Genomic DNA, 21,305 nt, shown 5'->3' on the forward strand with positions numbered 1-21,305 from the left:
GCCGAGTGGTGTGATGTGCCCAGTGTGGGTACTCCGGGCAATCCAAGCCAGGACTGGTTTTCAAGCGGGGCACCCCTTAGAACTGTGTGTCCGGGGTGGGGGGCGGGACCCTTTAAGCGCAGCCCTCGGCTAGCCTGAGACAGCATCTCCACGCTCTAAGTCCTCCTCTGATGCCCTGCCGGCACTGCTTCTGGCCATCCTTAAGCCCTGTTCAGAGTCCACTCAATGTGGACTTGCTAGTTCGAATTAGCAAAACGCTAATTCGAACTAGTTTTTAGTTCTAGACGCGTTAGTTCGAATTACCTTAGTTCGAATTAACTAATTCGAACTAAGTTAGTTCGAACTAGCGCAGTAGTGTAGACATACCCTTATTTTTAAAACTGCAAGTAAAACAATAATACAAACTAGCCAAAAACAAACAAACCAACTACTACAATCAACAGACCTGAGGATTATTCTGCTTTTTATTGGCCATCTGTCCATAAATATTGTCTGTGAACACTGAAGGCATTCTCAGCATCAATCACAAAGATGGATTTTCTCCCCTCCTGTCTTGTCTCTCTCTCCCTCTGTCTTGGCATGTCTCCTGGCATATCCTCATCATTGTCCTATTGGGGACTAACACTGAGCTACTTATCTTTCTTCCCAAGCCTTATCATCTTTTCCCAGACTGCTACTTCTGTCAACAATGCAGTACTCACTGCCACTAGTTGTGAAATAGGATTTTCATCCCATGAGAACTATTGATGTTTGAAACTTAAGTTTCTCTTTCTAAACAGAATGGAATTTTACACACTGACAAATTTCACAGAACAAACAATCCCCAAAGGTTTTGAATTGAAAATTCTGAAATGGAAAAAAAAAGTGTTTAAAAGAAAAAATAATAATAATTTCACATGTCAAAGGGATGGTTTTTTTTACTCTTTCATGCCATTACAAAGGGAAGAATGGAATTTAGTTCTGAGATGTCAACTCAAATAAAATGCATCCTTTGCAATCTTCCAGCTGAAAAATCAAAAACATTTGTTGAACTCAACATTTTCCAAAGGGGAAAAATTGACACGCTACTTCTTGCATTTATATCATCACCAATATTCATCATTTTCCTTTTGTTTTAGTGCCAGATCTCTTGTTCAGGCTCTTGGATTCTTACCTTTTCACTACAGCAACTTCCTGCATTCCAGGTTTGACCCCACCCTTGCCTCATTGACCTCCATTCACAATGCTGATGCCAAAATCATCTCCCCAGTTCATTGCTTAATTTATGTACCTGCCCCTTCCTGTCATTCCAGTGAGTTCCCCTTTTCCATTGCACCAAACCCAAACTTCTAATCTTGCAGTGGTGCTGTCTGTAATCAGAAAAGATTCATGATGGCAGTTCCTAACCATGAGTCTCATGAGAGGGTAGGGCCATGGAGGCCACAGAGTCTGACTCCGTTTGAAACTAAAGATCAGTGCTGCCTCTTGAAGTCCACCAAGGGGAATATAGATCTCTAGTGTTATTGGTTCATGTTATTTGGGGGTTTCAGTGATATTTGCTATAAGCGTAATTATTAAACAGATTTTACTTGTGAAACCAACAGGGAAATTTATAAACATTGAATGTAAGTATTCCTGTTTGAATTTGTGCAATATGTTATGCACTGACACTTCCAACATTAGATTGGGGGCAGTGCTGATATAAGAAGGGGTGGGTGATAAAAGACACCCCATGGCATACCTAAGCAAAAAGCTGTCCCTCACTGAGCAAAATTATGCCACTATTGAGAAGGAGTGTTATGTTATGCCATCGTGTGGGCTGTCAAGCAGCTCAACCCCTATTTGTATAACAGGAGGTTCACATACCCCGCTGGTTTGGCTGGACAAGGCTGCTGCGCTGGAGTCTATCCCTACAGGAATATGACATGGACATAGTCCACATTAAAGCAAAAGAGAATACTGTGGCAGATGCCTTATCTAGGGCAGAGGGCTTGTAGGATGCACTCACTGATGTTACTGGCAACTCATCCTGCATCAACTTTGCATTGGGGGTATCACATTATTGGATTTTTATATGAGCAGACAGGTCACTGCTGCACCCACTGGTGTGTTTACACCAAATTCGGTGTAAAGTGGGCCATGTGAGGTGTCAAGTGAAAGCTTATGCTATTCTGATTCTATGTATGCTACTCATATAATTGTATGATTTTTGTATGTACAGTTATGGATATGGGCTCTGTATTTGAAATGTTCTGTCTGGAAGACAGCAGTAGGCCTCATCCACCTATTGTGAGGGATGGCTATTCAATGATTGACTATGCTAATTATCAATGCTGGATGGACAATGGGTTTCAGAGTTGCCAATACACACCTTAGGAATGCATCTGGCAGTCTGCTAACCAGCCAGTTCATCATGGCTACATGCAGGTAAGACACAGACTAGTCACTTGATCACATGACCAGCTCCAGTTTGAGAGGCTCCAGTAATTTAAAAGTGCCACGAGGGCAACGCCATCTTGTATTCAGTCCTGTTCCTGATTCCAAAAGGACCTTTGCTAGAAACAGAGAGCCTGAAAGGATTTGCTGGCCCATCCTGACATAGGATGTATGCCAGGGACTTTTCAGCTAGCAGTTTGTAACATCTGAGCTAAGAGCCTGCATCAAGAACTTGATGATTGATTAATGTAATGTATTCCCCTTAATCTCACTCTTAACCTTTTTCTTTCTTTTATTAATAAGCCTTTAGATTCTAAAGAATTGACATAGCATGCTCTTTTGGGTAAGATCCAAGATATAAATTGATTTGGGACTATGGCTGGGCCTTTGGGGTTTGGAGTTGGGGAGATTGGTTTTATAACCTCTCACTCATATAAGGTGTAAGTCTGATTGTGGCACAGGGAATGCTGGGGTGTTTAAGGGGTTTTGTTTGTGAGGTTTCCTGCTAGCCAAAGGGGCAGCTGAAGTGCTCTGTGTGACTGGTCTAGTGCCTTTATAGGGAAGGACCGCAGTCTGGGGCAGTAAGTAGCCCAGGTTTTAAGCATTTTGCCCTGATCTGACACCCTCAGCTATGCCCAGGCTGACCCGTTCTATTACAGTGGCGTAACCACAGCAGGATTAATCATTAATGGCTAATTAATAATGCAATTCAAACCCCACCTTTTAAACTGAGCCTCTAACTTGAGGCTTGACTCTGCTTGTTTCATTGTGGTGTTAAACACTATTCAGCACTTTTATCCGGAGTTCAGTAAAGCTGACCACTTATCATAATATTCTCCCCTCCTGCACCAGCTCAGCAACGACTTATACAGCCCTTAATAGACTCTTAAAGGGTAACTGGAGACTTAGTAAAAGCTTCTGTGTCCAGTAGATAAAAAAAAATACCGTATTAATTTTAGTGTTCAACTTTAATTAAAAAGAAAACAATAAAATGTATAAATGGGCACTATTCAGAAAGATAGAGATGTATGGAAGAGCTCTGTGTGATTTAAGCCTCTTCAACTCAAAGAAATTACCAGAATTAATATCTCAGGACATATTGTGTGCAGCAATGTATTGGGCACGATATGCCCAATAAAGATTTTACTTTTGAATACGCAGCAGTTATCTTGGAATCCGTGAATGTTTTTCAGGTAAACTCCTCCGTCAGGGGTACTTCAGGACAAGCACGTTTGTTGTTAAGGCTGTGTCTTCAAATGAATTGTTGTATAAACAAACTCAGCATCTGGCAGACATTCCAAGGTGAAAACCAAACAGATGGCTAATTTAATATAATCTAAGTGACTTTGGATCAGATAAAGCAATTGAATTAACAGCACTTTAACGAAATATACATCAGTTACCACACACTCTCTCTACTCCATTGTAATGGGTACCTTTTACATCTTGAAAATAATTAGTAAGTGAAGCTTCATATGGTGACTGTTGTGCTTGTAAGAGGTGTCATGAAATAGCCTGGAAAAATATGTATATAAAATGCAAGAGTTAGTGTATTATAGCCTGATTAATACCAATGTAATACAATATCTAGGAATCACAGAAAATTAGGAGAGACCTCAGGAGGTCATCCAGTTCAATCCTCTGCTCCAAGCAGGACTAAACCCAACTAAATAATTCCATTTAGGGCTTTGTTAAACCTGGCCTTAAAAACCTCTAAGGATGGAGTTCCATCAGCTCCTTAGGCAGCAAGTTACAATGCTTTACCGCTCTCCTCGTGAAACAGATTTTCCCAATATCAAACCTAGACCTCCCCCACTGCAACTTGAGACCGTTGCTCCTCATTCTGTCATCTGCCGCCATTGACAATAGCCTATGTTCATCCTCTTTGTAACTACCTTTCAGGGCTGTGTCTACACTACATGCCTCTGTCGTCAGAGGCATGTAGTTTAGACACATAAGCAAAGGCAAATGAAGCCACGATTTAAATGATCGCGGCTTCATTTAAATTTACATGGCTGCCGCGCTGAGCCGACAAACAGCTAATCAGCTGTTTGTCCGCTCAGCGCGCTAGTCTGGACGCTCCCCTGCTGACATCAAAGCCCTTTGTCGGCAGCCCTGGTAAACCTCATCCCACGAGGAATAATGGGGCTGCCGACAAAGGGCTTTGATGTCCGCAGGGGAGCGTCTAGACTAGCGCGCTGAGCGGACAAACAGCTGATTAGCTGTTTGTCGGCTCAGCGCGGCAGCCATGTAAATTTAAATGAAGCCGCAATCATTTAAATCGTGGCTTCATTTGCCTTTGCCAAAACAACAAATCTACATGGCTCCGTTGACGGAGCCATGTAGTTTAGACATACCCAGGTAGTAGAAGGCTGCTATCCAAACCCTCTTCATTCTTCTCTTCTGTAGACGAAATAAGCCTAGTTCCCTCAGCCTCTCTTCATAAGTCTTATGCTGAACCCTATAATCATTTTTCTTGTCCTAGATTGGACTCCCTTCATTTTGTCCACACATTTTCTGTAGTGGGAGGCTTAAACCTGAACACAGTAGTACTACAGATGTGTCTTCACCATTGTCAAATAAACAGGAATAATCACTTCCCTCCATCTGCTGTCAGTGTTTCTACTAATGCAACCCAATATGTAGTCAGCTTTCTTGGCAACAAGGATCCCCTGTTGACTCATATCCAGCTTCTCTTCCACTGTAATCCCTGAGTTCTTTTCTGCAAAATTGCTGTTTAGCCAGTCGGTCCTGAACCTGTAGCCGTATGTGGAATTCCTCTGTTCTAAGTGCAGAGTTCTGCACTTGTCCTTGTTGAACCTTACTGTAAAGTCAAAATAAGCCCTCCGCTATTTCAATTTAATTTCAAAATAGCAGTTTGGCTGTGTAGATGCTAGTAAAGTTATTTCAAAATAAGGGTTGTTATTTCAAAATAACTTGGCTGTATAGACATACCTTAACAGGAAAAACTTTAAAAACAACAAATGGTCTGGTAGCACTTTAAAGACTAACAAAATATGTAGATGGTATCATGAGCTTTCGTGGGCCCAGCCCACTTCTTCAGATGACTGGAGTGTTGGACATGGGCTGTGCCCACAAAAGTTCATGATTACTGTCTACATAATTTGTTAATCTTTAAAGAGCTATGGGGAATAAGATGATAGTTATTTGGAATGATTTACACACATCTTCTTCTGAAGAATCTCTGAGACCAGCAAGACAGATTCTTAAGTAAATGCAAGGATGAGAATGCAGATGTGGCTGTAGTGCAAAATCAGGAGATGTTATATCAGCTCAGGGTGAATTGCTCAAAACCAGGGCTACTTATAGTACTCTACTATAGACCTTTCCTGAAAAGGCCACAAACCAGTCACACAGAGCACTTCACTTGCCAATCTGGCCAGCAGGAAGCCTCATGAGCAAAACTCCTCAGACACCCCAGCTCTCCCTGTGTCACAATCAGCCCCAGGCCTTACACACTAGTGAGAGGTTATAAAACCCGATCTCACCAATTCTGAGCAGATCCTTCCAGTCCCAAAGAACCAGCCACAGTTCCAGGCCAATTTGCACTTTAGATCTTACCCACAAGAGTGCACTGAGCTAATCCTTTAGAATCTAAAATCTAAAGGTTTATTAATAAAAAAAAAAAAAAAAGAAAAGTTTGAGTGTGAGATTGTTAAGGAGAATACATTACATAGATCAATTACCAAGTTCTTGATGCAGGCTCTTAGCAGAGATGTTACAAACTGCTAGCTTAAAAGTCTCTGGTGTACATCCTGTATTTGGATGGGTCAGTAATCCTTCCCGGCTCTCTGTCCCTAGCAAGAATGCATCTGGAATCAGTAGCAAGATTGAAGACAAGATGGAGATGGCCTCATGGGATTTTTATATTCCTCATGTCTTCCAGACTGGAGCTGGTCACATGATCAAGTGACCTATCTGTGTTTCCCAGGCAGTAGCCAGGAGACACTGGCAGGTCTGTAGGCTTCCAGACGCATTCCTCAGGTGCGTATTGGCCACTCCAGAGAGCCAAGTTAGCCCAGCTATTCACTGAACAATCCTTCCTCACAATAGGCAGTCCGGGCCATTGCTCCCTCCCAAACAGAGAACACTTACAGTACAAGGACAGAGCCCATATTCATAACTTCACATACAAAAATCATACAAGTACATGAGTAGCATACATAGAATCAGTGGAGCATCAGCTTTCATTTGACACCTCACATGGTCTACTTTGTACAGAATTTGGGGCAAATGCCACCAGTGTGTGCAACAGTGATCTGTCTGCTCACTTTAAAATCCAATAATGTGGCATGGCCCCCAAACTGTCAATATTATGAGCTCTGAATCAGGTGCTACTGCAGTTAATGGCACAAATCCAAGGAAAATATTTGCTTCTTTCAGGTACTACAAGTGAAATTAAATGTTAAAATAACAACAAAAAGGGAAACAAATAGCTTGTAACAATAAGAATGCCACGGGAGAAGTGGTACATTTGTCAACATTAAACAAATTAAGCAAATGCACTCTCAGACAAGCAAAGATGCCAAAGAGTAAAAAACAAAAAACAAAACAAACAAAAAACCCAACTGCTTCATGAAGGATCAGAGGAAAAACAGCCAGGAAAGCCTCAATATGAGCTTTATAGATTTAAACAAATACCTTGAATTGCAGCTCCAAAATGAACTGGAAACCAGCAGTACTTTGGTGTAGGCACTGGGGAGTCAGTGGAAGTGTCCTAACTGGAATTTCTAAGAGGTCTTCTAGTGTACCCTTAAGTAGAATTACTGCAACTGTCTAAAAAGAAGGAGAAAAATTATAGATCGGCATGGCCAGGGCCTCTGAAAAGAATTTCCTGTGTAAGAGTATATTAAGCCCAACAGAAAGCTGCTAGGCACAAATTGAGGGGGAAGCAATGGAAATTATCTTTCAATTGTGCTAGTTTCATCTGTATTTGTAAGGATGAAGGTTCAGACTTCTGAAAGTTCATTGTCCTCAAATACGTATTTTTAGACCTTGCATCATTGTTCCTTCCCCTCGCTGCCATATCAACGTAGACACCATTCTCAGAATAGAATGCCTGACATAGTTTAGAATTATTGTGACAGGTCTGGACCGAAAGAATATTTCTTTGGGCAAAGAGCTAACAATCTCCTGGGTAGAAGCACAGAACTATTCATATGCAGAGATATTTATTCTCTCGCACGGTATGCTAAAAGTTTAAGAGTGGGTTTGTTACACCTGTCCTAGTTCAGGAGGTTCTTTGAACTGACGTGTTAAACAGAAGGAGATTTAACCACCCACCCCCAAATTGTAGCGCCCATGCACAGAAGCAGAACTGCAATCAGTTCTGAACAGAGCCATAACTCGGGGGGTGTTGAACAGAAGAGCTCCCTAGGTGCAAAGCCAGTGGGGTACAACAACGGGGCAGCATTCAGGATCAGGACCAACTGCATCAGTCCACAGCCCTGCGGCATCATGACCTGGCTGAAGCAGGCTCCTGTCTGTAGTGCTGGGACCATGGTGAAGGCAACAGGTGAGCAGGGTGGTGAGTGTGCTCACCTGCTGCCTTTTGCCATGACCCTGCCCCTTCTCTGAGGCTCTGCTCCTCCTCACTCCATTTCCCCTCCCGTTGCTCTGTCTCCCCCACCCAACTCACTCACTCATTTGCACAAGGCTGGGGCAGGAGGTTGGGGAACGGGAGGAGGGAAGGGTTCCAGATAGGGTTGAGGGTTTTGTGGTGGGTGAGGATGCAGTGTATGGGATGCAGCAGGGGCCTCTAGGCTGGGGCTCCACAGTTCAGAGGGTGGGAAGGTATTACCTTCACAAAATTCTCTGTACATACACTCTAGAACATAGCTACTCAACTTTGGAAGCCCCAGGGGCCACAATGATACTCACCACATATGCCGAGGGCTGTAACTTAAATGTGGTTGCATAGACATGTAAATATAAATGCAAATATATGCAAACAGCTTCTTTCACACTGACGGGCATGAATACAAAGAATAAGGCAAGACTACATAACACACAGGCCCTATTTAAGTCAGTTCTGCTGATATTAATAACATGCAATATTTACCCAATTTCCACCCATATGTCAGCACTTTTAATGAGCAATGACAGTCCAGGAAATTAACTACTAAAACACCTATCAACAGAATACCATTATATTGACTACTTTTTTGTTTGGCTCCCACCCATGGGCCACAAACAAATGCACTGCGGGCTGCAAGCAGCCCACAGGCCATATGTTGAGTAGCCCTCCTCTAGAACATCTATATTTTATCCTTTCATGGGCTCAAGGCATAACCCTGTTAATTTAGGTGCCCCCACCCTTTCCCACTTTCTAGAGCTCCAGATATAAGACACTCAAAACTGCCCTAAATTTGTTGCCCGCACATTCTCTCTGTAGGATCTAGATTCTATTTCTCCATGAGCTCTAGGCAAATGCCCATTCCCTTTAGACTTACAGCAAACACCCATTCCCTGTAGAGTCGGGGCTTTTTGTGCATTTATGGAGTCTTTTACCAGTAAAAGAGCCTTACACAGGAATATCCTACTTTACTTCTAAGTATGAGCAATCACCAAAACAGAATGCACATGCTAAGTATGCAAAGCTCACCACTCCCAATAAGGCAAATTATTTTTTCCTGATAGCCAGTCAGGACACATGCCATCTGCAGGACTACAGCTTCTGTACAGTATAACTGGCAGGGTGTTGAAAACTGGCAGCTCTGATCTTAGGGCTCCGTCCTAGACTTGGTTCCACAGAACTTCCTGTGAGACCCTGATCTATGTAGTGAAGCTTAAGTCTTGCTTAGCTGTACCTTAACCAATCATTTTACTAATATATTACTAAACAATTTTCTAACCAATCTTAACATTGTCAAATAATTCTTTAACCAGTGACATACCACCACCATCTTTGTTTTATACAGACAGAAACATTCAAAGAATCAGAGAATAAATAAACAAAGAAATGAGGTCCATCAAGATGATAAAGAAGTAGGGATTTCACAACCACAACTTAAGTGATTTTTTGCTAGATGGAGTGCCATCAAACAACGTTTTTTATTTTAACCATTTTAAGATTTAAAAATGGAGTAGTCATGTGGCACTTTAAAGACTAACAAAAATATATATAGAATCATGCGCTTTTGTGGGCAAAACCCACTTCATCAGACAAACTGAAGTGGAATTAACAGAAACAAAGATGGCTGTGTCTAGACTGGCAAGGTTTTCCTCAAAATCATCTGCTTTTGTAGAAAAACTTGCCAGCTGTCTACACTAGCCACTTGAATTTTCGCAAATGCACTGACGATCTCATGTAAGATTGTCAGTGCTTTTGCGGAAATACTATGCTGCTCCCGTTCGGGCAAAAGTCTTTTTCCGAAAGACTTTTGCGCAAAAGGGCCAGAGTAGACAGCAGAGATTTGTTTTCCGCAAAAAAGCCCCGATCGCAAAAATGGCGATCGGGGCTTTTTTGCGGAAAAGCGCACCTAGATTGACCACGGATGCTTTTCTGCAAAAAAGTGCTTTTGCGGAAAGTGTCCTGCCAATCTAGACATGATTTTCCAGAAATGCTTTTAACAGAAAATGTTCCATTAAAAGCATTTTCGGAAAAGCGCGCCAGTGTAGATGTAGCCGATATGTATATAACAGCAGAAGTAGTACCTGTCATTTGTAGGACTCACATTAACAACACTAAGTAATGGGCTGGATGTGTCCCATAAATAACATTGATGTGGAAATTCAGTTGTTAAAAGGCAGGAAAAGTTGGCTCTGCAATGTACCAGCCAGTTAATATCTTTGTTCAAGCTCAGGGTAATGGTCTCAAATCTGTAGATGAATTCCAGTTCTGCAGACACACTCAGTAATTGGTTAGTGAAATTCCTTTGTAGAAGAATGGCTACTTTTAAATCCATGATTGAGGGACCAGGCAGGTTAAAATGTTCCCCTACGGGTTTATGTGTGTTACCATTTTTTATGTCTGATTTGTGCCCATTTATCCTTTGTTGTAGAGACTGTCCAGTTTGGCCAATATCCATGACAGAAAGGCACTGCTGGCACATCATGGCATATATCACATTGGAGGGTGTGCAGGGACATTGGAGCCCCTGATGTTGTGGCTTATGTGGTTAGATCCTGTGATGGTGTCGCTTGTATAGCCTTGCGGTCAGAGTTGGCAATAGGGTTTGTGGCAGGGTGAGTATCTGAGATGCAACATGTGGAAATGTTTCTTTATCTAGTGATGATAGGTGCTATTAGGACAGGATCACCTTCTTTGCAGCCTGATACTACATTGTTTTAATATAATGTAGATGGATGTGACTTTTCAGAGAATGGCCTCAGATCTTACAACATTAGCTTTAATAATATTTTTAAATCCAAATGCAGGGGCAGTGAAATGTTGTTATCAATGTTATCTTTATTGCATGACTAAAGGGAAGCACGATTGTGCTTAACCTGTCCCAAATGAGGGGGTCTCCCTCAGCTGAAAGGAACTCATTAAAACCAGGGATTCCAATACAAGTCTCCAGTGAAAGTAAGAGGGGTGAGGACAGGTGTGACAGTCAATAGGCATGAACTCTCCCTGAGAGATGTTAACCTGTTCCTCCATCCCTGTTCAAAGACAGAGCTAAATAGGATCCATTGTGAACCTCTGTTATTTTACATGCTTACATGGGAGCTGAAATCACTTATGGTGGCACAGCCTTTCTGCCCAGCCTGCTACAATCTGACAGGAAACTGACCTGCTGAGATCACACCAGAGAGGCAGGGTCACCTGAGAGCCTCCACAAAGAGCTCCCTTCCCTTCAAAGGCTCAGTGTACTGCTTCTGCTGTGCTTTCATCCTATGCCAACGTGGGGTGTGAATGACCTATGGGGTGTGAAAGACCTATGCTGTACCTCAGTCTGCTTTCCAGTGAGGCAGTGAATGGTGCTGAAGAAGACACTTTTCAGTGACCTTTCCTTCATTAAGAGAGAGCTTTGAGTAAAGAGATGTTAAATCAGTTCCCACTTAGACAAAGCTTGGCAGAGCTCTCAAGCTAACACACAAAAGAGAGGAGAGGGCTTTCTTGTTGAGCTGATTTTCTCAAGGTCTAAGCACTTCAGTTTAAAAGCAATAAAAATTCAATTATATGTTTTAAATAATAGGATTCCCCCCCCCCCCCCCCCCCCCAGTCGCTCCTTCGGTGATTAATTACTGGAATGGTTTAGCAAGAGCTGTTATTACAGGACTGTCTCTGGGTTCCAAGGCTTATGGATTCCTGCTCACTGTGAGAGGGAGGCAATAAAAATGCATCCATCTTCTTAAAAGTAAGGAGGGCAAAATCTAGGCAGTTATTTTTATCTGCTCTATGGAGGTGTGATTATCTGAGTCAAATCATTGTTACCTGAAGGGAGTCAGATCAAAATTAAGATTTTGTACTAAACCACACAATTAAAGTTCATTGCAAATGTTGTAGGCAAACCGGCATTTGTTGAAGAAAGTACATGGTAGCAAACAGAATCACCTCTGGAAATAGAGAAAATTTCCTCTTTCAGTCTAATCTATTTTATCAAACCTGACAACTTCCAGTTGAGCTCAGTGTCCTGGACTTAAAAAAAAAAGTTTCTCATTTGATTTAAGCAATTGCCACATAACACTCAAGTTGGAATCAAGTTGGTTCTTATTACCTTGTTTTGCTCAGTAGACACATGCACACATTCTTGGGAGAGGGGGAAGTTAGAAAAAAATGCCTCTCAATTTGCTGAAGGAATAGTGCTAAAGTCAGGATCTTAGCATTTCTTTGTAAGAGTAGAAATATAATAAAACATTTATAAATATCTCAAAGGGGAAATATTCAACTAGTCTGCGAGTTTTCAGAATCAACATGTGAGATCTAGACTCCAATAGGCTGCATTAGTAGTCATTTGGGTTAGTACTGAATGAAACTCTTTAAATATCTACATGTATTTATCTGACACCAGAGATCTAATCCATAATAAAACATACTCCAGCTCTTTGGTTTGATCCTGTAAGTCACTTCGCATGTAATTTCCTCCTAATAAAATAGTATATACTCTCTCAATTTACACACATAACACCTATTAATGCTAATGGCAGGTGTGCATAAGAACAGAAAGAATACTCTCTCCCCTACTGTTATCACTTTTCTCTATCTCAGCCTGAGTTAATTACATTCGTATTGTGATAGAAAAAAACTGAAGCTGAAAAGAAAACCTATATGTGCATTTATTGATTCAGGATAAGTTTAGAGGGTACATGCACCCAAAAGGTCTTGTATCTACACAGCAGGACTTAACTCGAAATAAACTATGCAAACTGAGCTCATCAATTGTGTAGCTTACAGGCAGTCCCCGGGTTACGTACAAGATAGGGACTGTAGGTTTGTTCTTAAGTTGAATTTGTATGTAAGTCGGAACTGGTACATATTGTAGGGGAAACTCTAGCCAAACATTTCTCCAGAGCTCAGTTTTATTCTCCCACACCTCACTTCCCTCAGTCCTTTATTCTCAAGCTGAGGTGTCTGCTGAGAAAAGCCGCTCCGCGTCTCCCTGGTCTGCTGGGGAGGGGGGTGGGAGGACTAGCTTCGCGTCTCCCTGGTCTGCTGGGGGGAAGCAGCTAGTGCGGGGTTGCCTCACCCCGTTTGTAAGTAGGGATCCGATGTAAGTCGGATCCATGTAACCCGGGGACTGCCTGTATTTCAAAATAGGGAGTGTCTACACCGTACTTATTTTAAAATAAAGCACTCTTCCTACGACTTCCCTTATTCCTCATACAATGAGGGTTACAGGAGTCAGAGTAAGAAGTCCTCCGGCTTAAAAGTATTTTGACACTATTTCAAAATAGTGCTAGTTATTTCAAAATAGTGTTGCAGTGTAGATGTACACTTTGGGTAGAAATATATAATATCTAAATACATTCACTTTGGCTGAAACCTTGGGGCATACTGTAAGAGCAGGAATGGTTGATTATTAATTGGTTTGAATTTCAATAGCACCTGAAAACTGTATTGTGCTTGATACTACACAAATATATATATAGTGAGAGTCAGTCCCTGACTGAAAGAACTTTTCATCTAAACAGAGGAAAGTTATGACCAGAATCAGACAGTTGAAATATATTTTCACATAGTAGATAATTGGTAGCCAAGTTTGTAAAACCCCAGTCTAATGATCAACTCCTTAGACAATACTGACTTTCCAATGACAACGGGGCTGTGTCTACACTGGCCGTTTAATTTCCGCAAGAACACTGACAATCTCATGTAAGATCGTCAGTGTTCTTGCGGAAATACTGTGCTGCTCCTGTTCGAGCAAAAGCCCTCTTGCGCAAATCATTTGTGCAAGAGTGTCAGTGTAAACAGCACAATACTGTTTTTCACAAAAAAGCCCCGATCGCCAAAATGGTGATCGGAGCTTTTTTGCAGAAAACCGCGTCTAGATTGGCCACGGCAAAGTGCTTTTGCGGAAAAGCGTCCTGCCAATCTAGACGCACTTTTCCGAAAATGCTTTTAACGGAAAACTTTTCCGTTAAAAGCATTTCCGGAAAATCATGCCAGTGTAGACCTAGTCTGGCTCTTTTATTTGACTGTCATATAATTCAGAGGTGAATAACCAAACCTCCTTTGCTATGAGTTAGTTTCTAAACTCCTTTTTCCCAAGGAACAGGGTTCTTTGATAAAAACTCAATAATTATTTCTTTTGAAGTGAGGAAGATTAGCAGCTCAGCTATTTTCTGGTATTTAGCGAGATCACCACATGAGAAACCCAAGAAAAATGTTTCAAGGAAACACACGCAATCACCAATCCTGAAACACTCCATGATTATATTCATTAATGAAATAATAATAAACACTTGGATTCATCTGCTCAAGAACTTGCCTATTTGATCTAGCCCTTGGGTTTTTATGAAATTCTTCATAAAACCCCCTTTCTTTTCATTTCAGCATTGGACTACTGGCTGTGGTAGTAAAGATATAGTGTGCACTTCACAGTCCTATCAGCTGTCACTAAACCACACTGTCTCAGTTGTCTTCAAGACAATTTGGCAATGACTTTGGCATGCCACTGCTTGTCTGACTGAGATACTGACATGCATCAGGACTGCTCTCGCTCCCATCAGTCACTGACACGACACAATGACATAACCAGGGCATGTCAAAGGCTAAATCTACACTGGCTCTTTACAGTGCTGTAAGTTTCTAGCTCAGTGGTGTGAACACACACCTCCCCCCAAGTGCAGCAATTTACAGTGCTATAACTTGTCACACTTCTAGCACTGTTAGCTCCTCCCTTTGGGGAAGTTGTTTACATAGAGTGCTGGGAGACCTCTCTCCCAGTGTTCATGCCATCAGTTTAAAGTGGCTGCACTTTGACTTTAGCCACGCTTAAAAGTTTAAAGGCAAGTGTCCGGTGCCTTGGTACCCTACTCACTGGCCTATGGGATATTCCAATCTGGGACTCTCTCAACCTCCCTTATTTAAGCAGTTCTACTTTGGATAAGGTAATTAAAGTTATTGGAGTAGAATCATAGAGCTGGAAGAGACCCCAGGACGTCATCAAGTCCAGCCCCCTGCCTAAGGCAGGACCAATATATACCCCATATAAAGGTCCTGCCCATGAGACTACAAAAGTCATTTTGATTCTCTCTGGCAAAGGGCTGTTTAATTATTTATATGCAGAGAAGAGGCTTCAATAGGAGAGACTGAGGGAAAATCAGATCAGAATAGCATATAAGTCAATGGTTAGGACACAACTGAAAGGCCTAAAGTCAACTTTTTCTTCCCCCTCAAGAATGGTGGGAATTGAACTTACACCTTCCACTTCCCAGCTGAGAACTTGAACCACTGTGTTAAATTTACACAAGTCCCCTCCTTAAGAATTATTTGAAAAAAAACAAACCCAAACCCACCTATCTCCAGGACAGGATCCATAGCTGAGAATCCCAAGAAGAAACAGGCACCAGTCTTTAGCTCAGACATGGGTGCCTAATTGTGTGAGAGAGGGTCTTATTTTATTGGCTAGCCTCGGCAGACACCCTCCCCCCGCATTCTGGCATACAGTCTTGTTGTGAATCTTCTTTTTAGGTGCCCGTCTCTCCCCATTAATTGAACAGGGAAGTTAAATACCACACTCAGGGTTTGTAATGCCTGCTGATTTTCTAGCCACCCCACAGTTTAGTGTTTTAATATTCTTGTGACTCTAGCCTAAAGTGAATGTCTCAGAGATAACACAAGTAGAGAAGATGATATGGAGCAAATCTGAGAATCACTAGGCTACAGCCATTCTTTATGGAAGTTTTTGTTTAATCTAAAAATATCACAAATAAATACAATTTTTAAACTCACCCAAAACATTACACTACAAATAATGCTGTGTGTTTAGGAGAGCAAGCTTTGTAGGCAAAACCACTCTCTGGGAAAATATTTCTGAAAGTACATAGCCTACTAATTTTCTCTCCCTCTAAGCTGCCACAATGAGGCTTTTATAATTACCATCAGAGCCTAAACAGCCCACAAGTGGATTAAACCCTTCTATTACTCCACCTTAATTAGGCCCAACAAGATCTCTTCTATAACTGGACCCAGCTGGTGTGTTAGCTTTTCTAGCTCTAGCACGTTAGCTTGTCTTTACTGCAGGAGGGATTTAACAAAAAGGAAAAAAGAGTGAACTAGGAAGGAAGCTGGCTAGTGCAGATAAAAGGCTGAAAAAAGCATATAGGCATTCAAAAGCAAATAAAATAGGGGGTAGAATGGTATCCCTTTTTGTTTTCTTGGCTATCTTGCTTTTTCATATTTTGTTATATTCTATTAACTATCTATCTCCAATGAATGTTTCTTTCAGGGCTGGTGTCCTTGATTTCCTCTCTGAAAATGTGGTTGTCCTAGTTTTATTTTTAAACAGTGTCATAAGCTATTAAACTGTTGTAAACACTTGCAGCATCTCAAACTCAGGCAGTCTGAAGTTTCAGAGGGACCGTTCTCATTTCTTTGTCTAGGAATTCATTTACTAGAAATAGACCAACTGCAATGACTTTTCTAAAGCCCCACTTCAACATTTCATCACCTACTCTTGACCTTTCACTTTATCCCCTCAGTTACTCAGACCCCCTTGATTATCCTTACTATAAATCAGGTGCGTCCCTGCAGTGAAGATTTTCTGCTTCCTTGCAAATACCAAGAGTAAGTTGCAAGGCAAGCAAATTTAAAGCCCCTAAGGCTCTGGGCTACTGGAGACACAGCTGGCTAATAAATGTTTGTTGACCTACTTCAACTGAGTTTCTGGCCTTTGTTAAGTTATCTTGGTCATGCCTATACTTAGAAAAATTACAGTGTCCTAGTGAATTCTCCCAGATTATTTTATCTCTGGCCATGATGTTCATCTGCATGTGATGGTAATGTTCAACAGTTACTTTATATTCAGTGGATAACTTTATATTAAGTGGATTGAAAGATGCTGGAAGGTCACCCTGCACCAGCCAAGTGGAGGGGGAAACTGAGAGGTGTGCTGCTCAACCAAACCAGGGTGGGAAAAGGGCTATTTCTCCTTTTGCTGTGAACTTATTTTATCTCTTCCTTAACTTTTCTAGCTTTTAGATTTCATATCCAAAATCAACCCATGCCTTCCACAAGCCAAATCTCTCTTCCCCAACCAATACACAAACAATTCTAGATTTTTCACTTCAGTTATTCATACAAACACCGTGTCCAGCATTATCTCTTGTTGAAAGATAATGGAGTTTTCCCCCAGCAATTTTTTGTTCTTTATTCTGTCTAGAAAGCAGAGCAGGTTGGAAAAGAAAATTCAAGAAGTACTAATTATCCCCTTGATTATCTCCCTTTCCCCCAATCTCAGCTTTCCTTTTGTGTACATGTTCTCCACATTATTTCACCATAACTCAGACTGTGCAGGAGCTATACTACCTCAGGAGTTTCTTAGCCAAGCTTTTTCCACAATGGATTTAGCATACCACTCTGCTGCTCAGGAAGTAGGTCAAAATAGAATGGCGTGGGTGAACAGGAAGGGAGGCAGTTGTTTGTATCTAAACCTGATCTGAGATTTGAATTTTGCCTCTCTCAATTTCACTCCAGAATAAACTGACTTGAAACTCCAGATCCAAATGGATCTCAAATTTGAGAAGTAAAAAAATTTCGGTCTGACTGAGTTTTTCAGTTCAGGCACCTATTTACTGTATAGGAGTGTTCTGGCACATGATGCAGGAGGAGCTACTCTCCTTATTTAGAAATAGAAAAAGGAAATGTTTAGAGTTCAAATGAAAAATTATGTTCATAGCATATGTCCCAGAGAAATTGTATTAATACACGAATGCTATGTCTAGACTACAGGTTTTTTTTTTTTAACGGTGGGCTTTTTTCAAAAAATTTCACTTGCGTCTAGACTGCCACCACATTCTTTCAAAATTAAATTGAAAGAATGTGGCAGTTTTTTCAGCAGCGGTAAACCTTATTTTATGAGGAAGAATGCCTTTTTTCAAAAGAGCTCTTTCGCAGAAAGGCGTTCTTGAATGCAAACAGGGCTTTGTCGAAAGAGAGCATCCAGATTGCCTGGGTGTTGTCTTTCGAAAAAGCGGATTGCTTTTTCGAAAACAGTGGTGGCTGTCTAGACGATCACTTTAGAAAGAAGCTTTTTCGAAAGATTATTTTGAAAAAGTTTCTTTCGAAAGAAGTGTGTAATCTAGACGTTCCCCAAATGTGCTTGCTCAAAAATTGTCATGAGACACTATATCTATATAGAACCTTAACACATGAGAACCCAGAACAGAGAGTGACAAAGCAGGCTGCTCTCTAAGGCAGCAAGGTCCAAGTCAATCCACCTTGCTCTATGATGGTTTTTTGCCAACTAATCTACAGCTCCCATTAGCTGGCAAACAGGGCCAGGAGACCCCTTATACTTACGATATTAACTGTAATGTTAATAGCTTTTAATATACTAAAAAATATGACATTAAAATACACTTTTCTATTCCACTAGGAAATGGAAGAGAGATAAGGTCACCAACTGTGAAGAATATTATAACCACTTCATCAGAATAGTTCCAAAGAGCTTAGCGTGGGATGATGTTTCACCCTGAGAACAACCATTATCTCTGCGACCATCCTCTAGAAATCATTTCTCGGTGTTGTAGAATTTCTCCATTAAAACATTAGGGGATATCATGGCTGGAGCATGGAAAAGCTCAATCTATTCAGCTTAACAAAAAGAAGGTTAAGGGGTGACTTGATTAGTCTATAAGTATCTACATGGGGAACAATATTTAATAATGGGCTTTTCAGTTGACCAGAGAAAGGCAGAACACTATTCAATGACTAGAAGCTGAACCTAGATACATTTAGCTTAGAAATAAGGTGAATATTTTAATGGTGAGGGTAATTAGAGAGTAATTAACTATTGGAACCATTTACCAAGGATCATAATGTCCATTTTAAAATCAAGAAAATATTCTCTTGTAATTATTTTGGGCAGTTCTGTGGGCTGTGTTATACAGGAGTTCAGATTAGGGGATCAAAATAGGCCTTCCCATTCTTGGAATCTAGAAATGATCCTCTTGAATAGCATTTATTTGGTAGGAAAGGGAACACTCTGCCCCATCTTTAACCCATTTAAACAGTGGTGCTACTATCAGTTAACTTTCAAGTCACTCCATTATATATCATATCATGTGTCACACACAAAGGCTTAATCATCCCATACTCATTTTTTATGCTGTAAATCAGTTTATCTTTTGATTTATCATAAGCTACTCTGTGACATGACATAAATCATGTGTATCTCCATAAAGTCACATGAAGTTGGCAATATGTCGATAGGCTAGCTGGAAGTACAGTCGTGCAAGTCTCTGCCATTTCAGTTTTCAGTGAATCTTTCCTTGTGTGTTCAAAGCTAAAAACTCGGCAACCACCTAGAATTGACTGAATATGGGTTGCAATAAATGGTTATTTATTGCATCTGACGAAGTGGGTCTTTGCCCACGAAAGCTTATGCTCCTACACTTCAGTTAGTCTATAAGGTGCCACAGGACTCCTCATCAATAAATGGTTAGGAAAGCATTTCTTTTGCAAGCTTTCTACCTGAAATCATGAGTTCACTAAGAACTACTCGTACAAATTCCTGGTTTATAAATTAATTTATCCATGTGAGACAAAGATCCATGTGTCCCTATGGGTGCTCAGTGTCACTCCATCAGAAACAAACAATAAAATAAAGATATGGCAGAAATGGAAGATGCCGCAAAAAGGTATTAGAGGCTTGCAAAATCCTCCTTAGAGAGAAAGCTGAAAAGATCAGGTCTTCAATTTATAGTGTCTATGATTAAGTATTGACAGGAAAGACAGACAATAAGAAATGGCCTAGAGAAAGGAAATCAGGTATCTCAGTTCACATTAAAATAAGAATAAAAAGAGGCCTAATAAAACTGAAAGACTGCACATTTAAAACAAATGAAAGAAAATATTTTTAATCAGTACATAATTACTCCACGGTTATTCATTGCCAGCAGGAATGAAACCAAGAACAAAAGTTACGGATAATGAAACACATGCTGTTACATTAGTTAGGATACAAAAAAACAATGTATTTGTGAATCCTCAAGCAAACACCCCGCAAATCCACAGATTTCTGCTTTACATCTACAGGTATCCACAGATGTGGACTCTGATATCCACAGCTCATTTTTATGGCTATGGATGTGGATGCAGATACAAATTTTGCAGATACTTGCCTTATATCTGCACGAATTTTCAGCCGTGGATACGGATGCAGATATCTTCAGCTCATTTTCGTGAATACAGATGCAGATGCGGATACAAATTTTGTTTCTGTGCAGGGCTCTACCTCACACTTCAGAGCAGATATAGACCAACTGGTAACTAAGGATACGTTTACACTGCTATGCTATTTCGGGATATCCTGAAATAGCTATGCCGCATCTTCACAGCAAGCCTGTTATTTGGGGCTCGCTCTGACGTCCCTGTAAACCTTATTCTATGAGGAGTAAGGAACATTTCGGAATAGTGCTTTATTTTGAAATTTGTCACTGTGTACACAGTGCCAAATGACGAAATAAGGTACTTTGAAATAACATCATAATAATATACACAATTATATATTATTTGTGTAGCTCAAATTGCATATCTTATTTTGAGTTACGGTGCTGTGTAGATGTGCCCTAAGGGATGGGGAAGAAACTACCCCATTTGTGTGCAGTTATTCCATTACAGGATGTCTTGCACATTTCTCTGAAGTATCTGGTACTGGGTACAACAAAGAAATTAACTTATATCAAACAAAGGGCCTATCCTTGGAGATTTACTCCAAAATATCTTCAGATCCGTGTAATGTGTTAGTCACTGCTTACTCCACCTTTCTTAAATCAAGGCACTGGAATCCAATAGTGAATACATAACTGAGCTTTATTAGTCATGTATTTACTGTCTATATATTCACCCAGCACTCACTGATCTCCCAGAGTTCTGTTCCAGTTTTCCCTGAGCCCTTTCTCTGTTAAATCCCAAAGTCCTGGGGCCTCCATGTATGCTGGACCTCCAGGATCCAGGAAGAGGGGTTACGAAGAATTTACGCCACCATCCTCACCCCCTTCTGATTCTGGGCTGATTCAGCAGTTGAAACAGCCCTCTGATAAGTTAGAACAGCTCTAAGTTACAGCAGCTCTGACTACAGGAAGATAGATAGGATGAGCTGTGGAAGTAAGCGGGTATGCTCTGGTTTCCCATACCAGCATGATATTTGTAGCCAGTATGCCATACCAATAAGACACTGTCCCACCCTCAGCCCTTCTACAGAGTTGCTTCTCCTCCAGCTCCATCTGCACAGCAGCAGCCCCACAGGAGAACAGGGCTG

The 21,305-nt window shown here is 41.0% G+C and overlaps 1 long non-coding RNA gene across 1 annotated transcript; it reads right to left on the reverse strand.

The window, feature by feature from the left end:
• Positions 1–212: 212 nt before the first annotated feature.
• LOC142827758 (uncharacterized) lies at positions 213–15,388 on the reverse strand. Its single transcript, XR_012902487.1, has 3 exons — positions 15,340–15,388; positions 7,078–7,212; positions 213–3,930 (listed from the first exon to the last, which is right to left on the reverse strand). It is a non-coding gene; the product is annotated as an uncharacterized LOC142827758 (long non-coding RNA).
• Between the last annotated feature and the right edge of the window lie 5,917 nt (positions 15,389–21,305).

Source organism: Pelodiscus sinensis, chromosome 3 (assembly GCF_049634645.1).
Source record: "Pelodiscus sinensis isolate JC-2024 chromosome 3, ASM4963464v1, whole genome shotgun sequence".
In the NCBI taxonomy this organism is placed as follows: Eukaryota; Metazoa; Chordata; order Testudines; family Trionychidae; genus Pelodiscus; species Pelodiscus sinensis.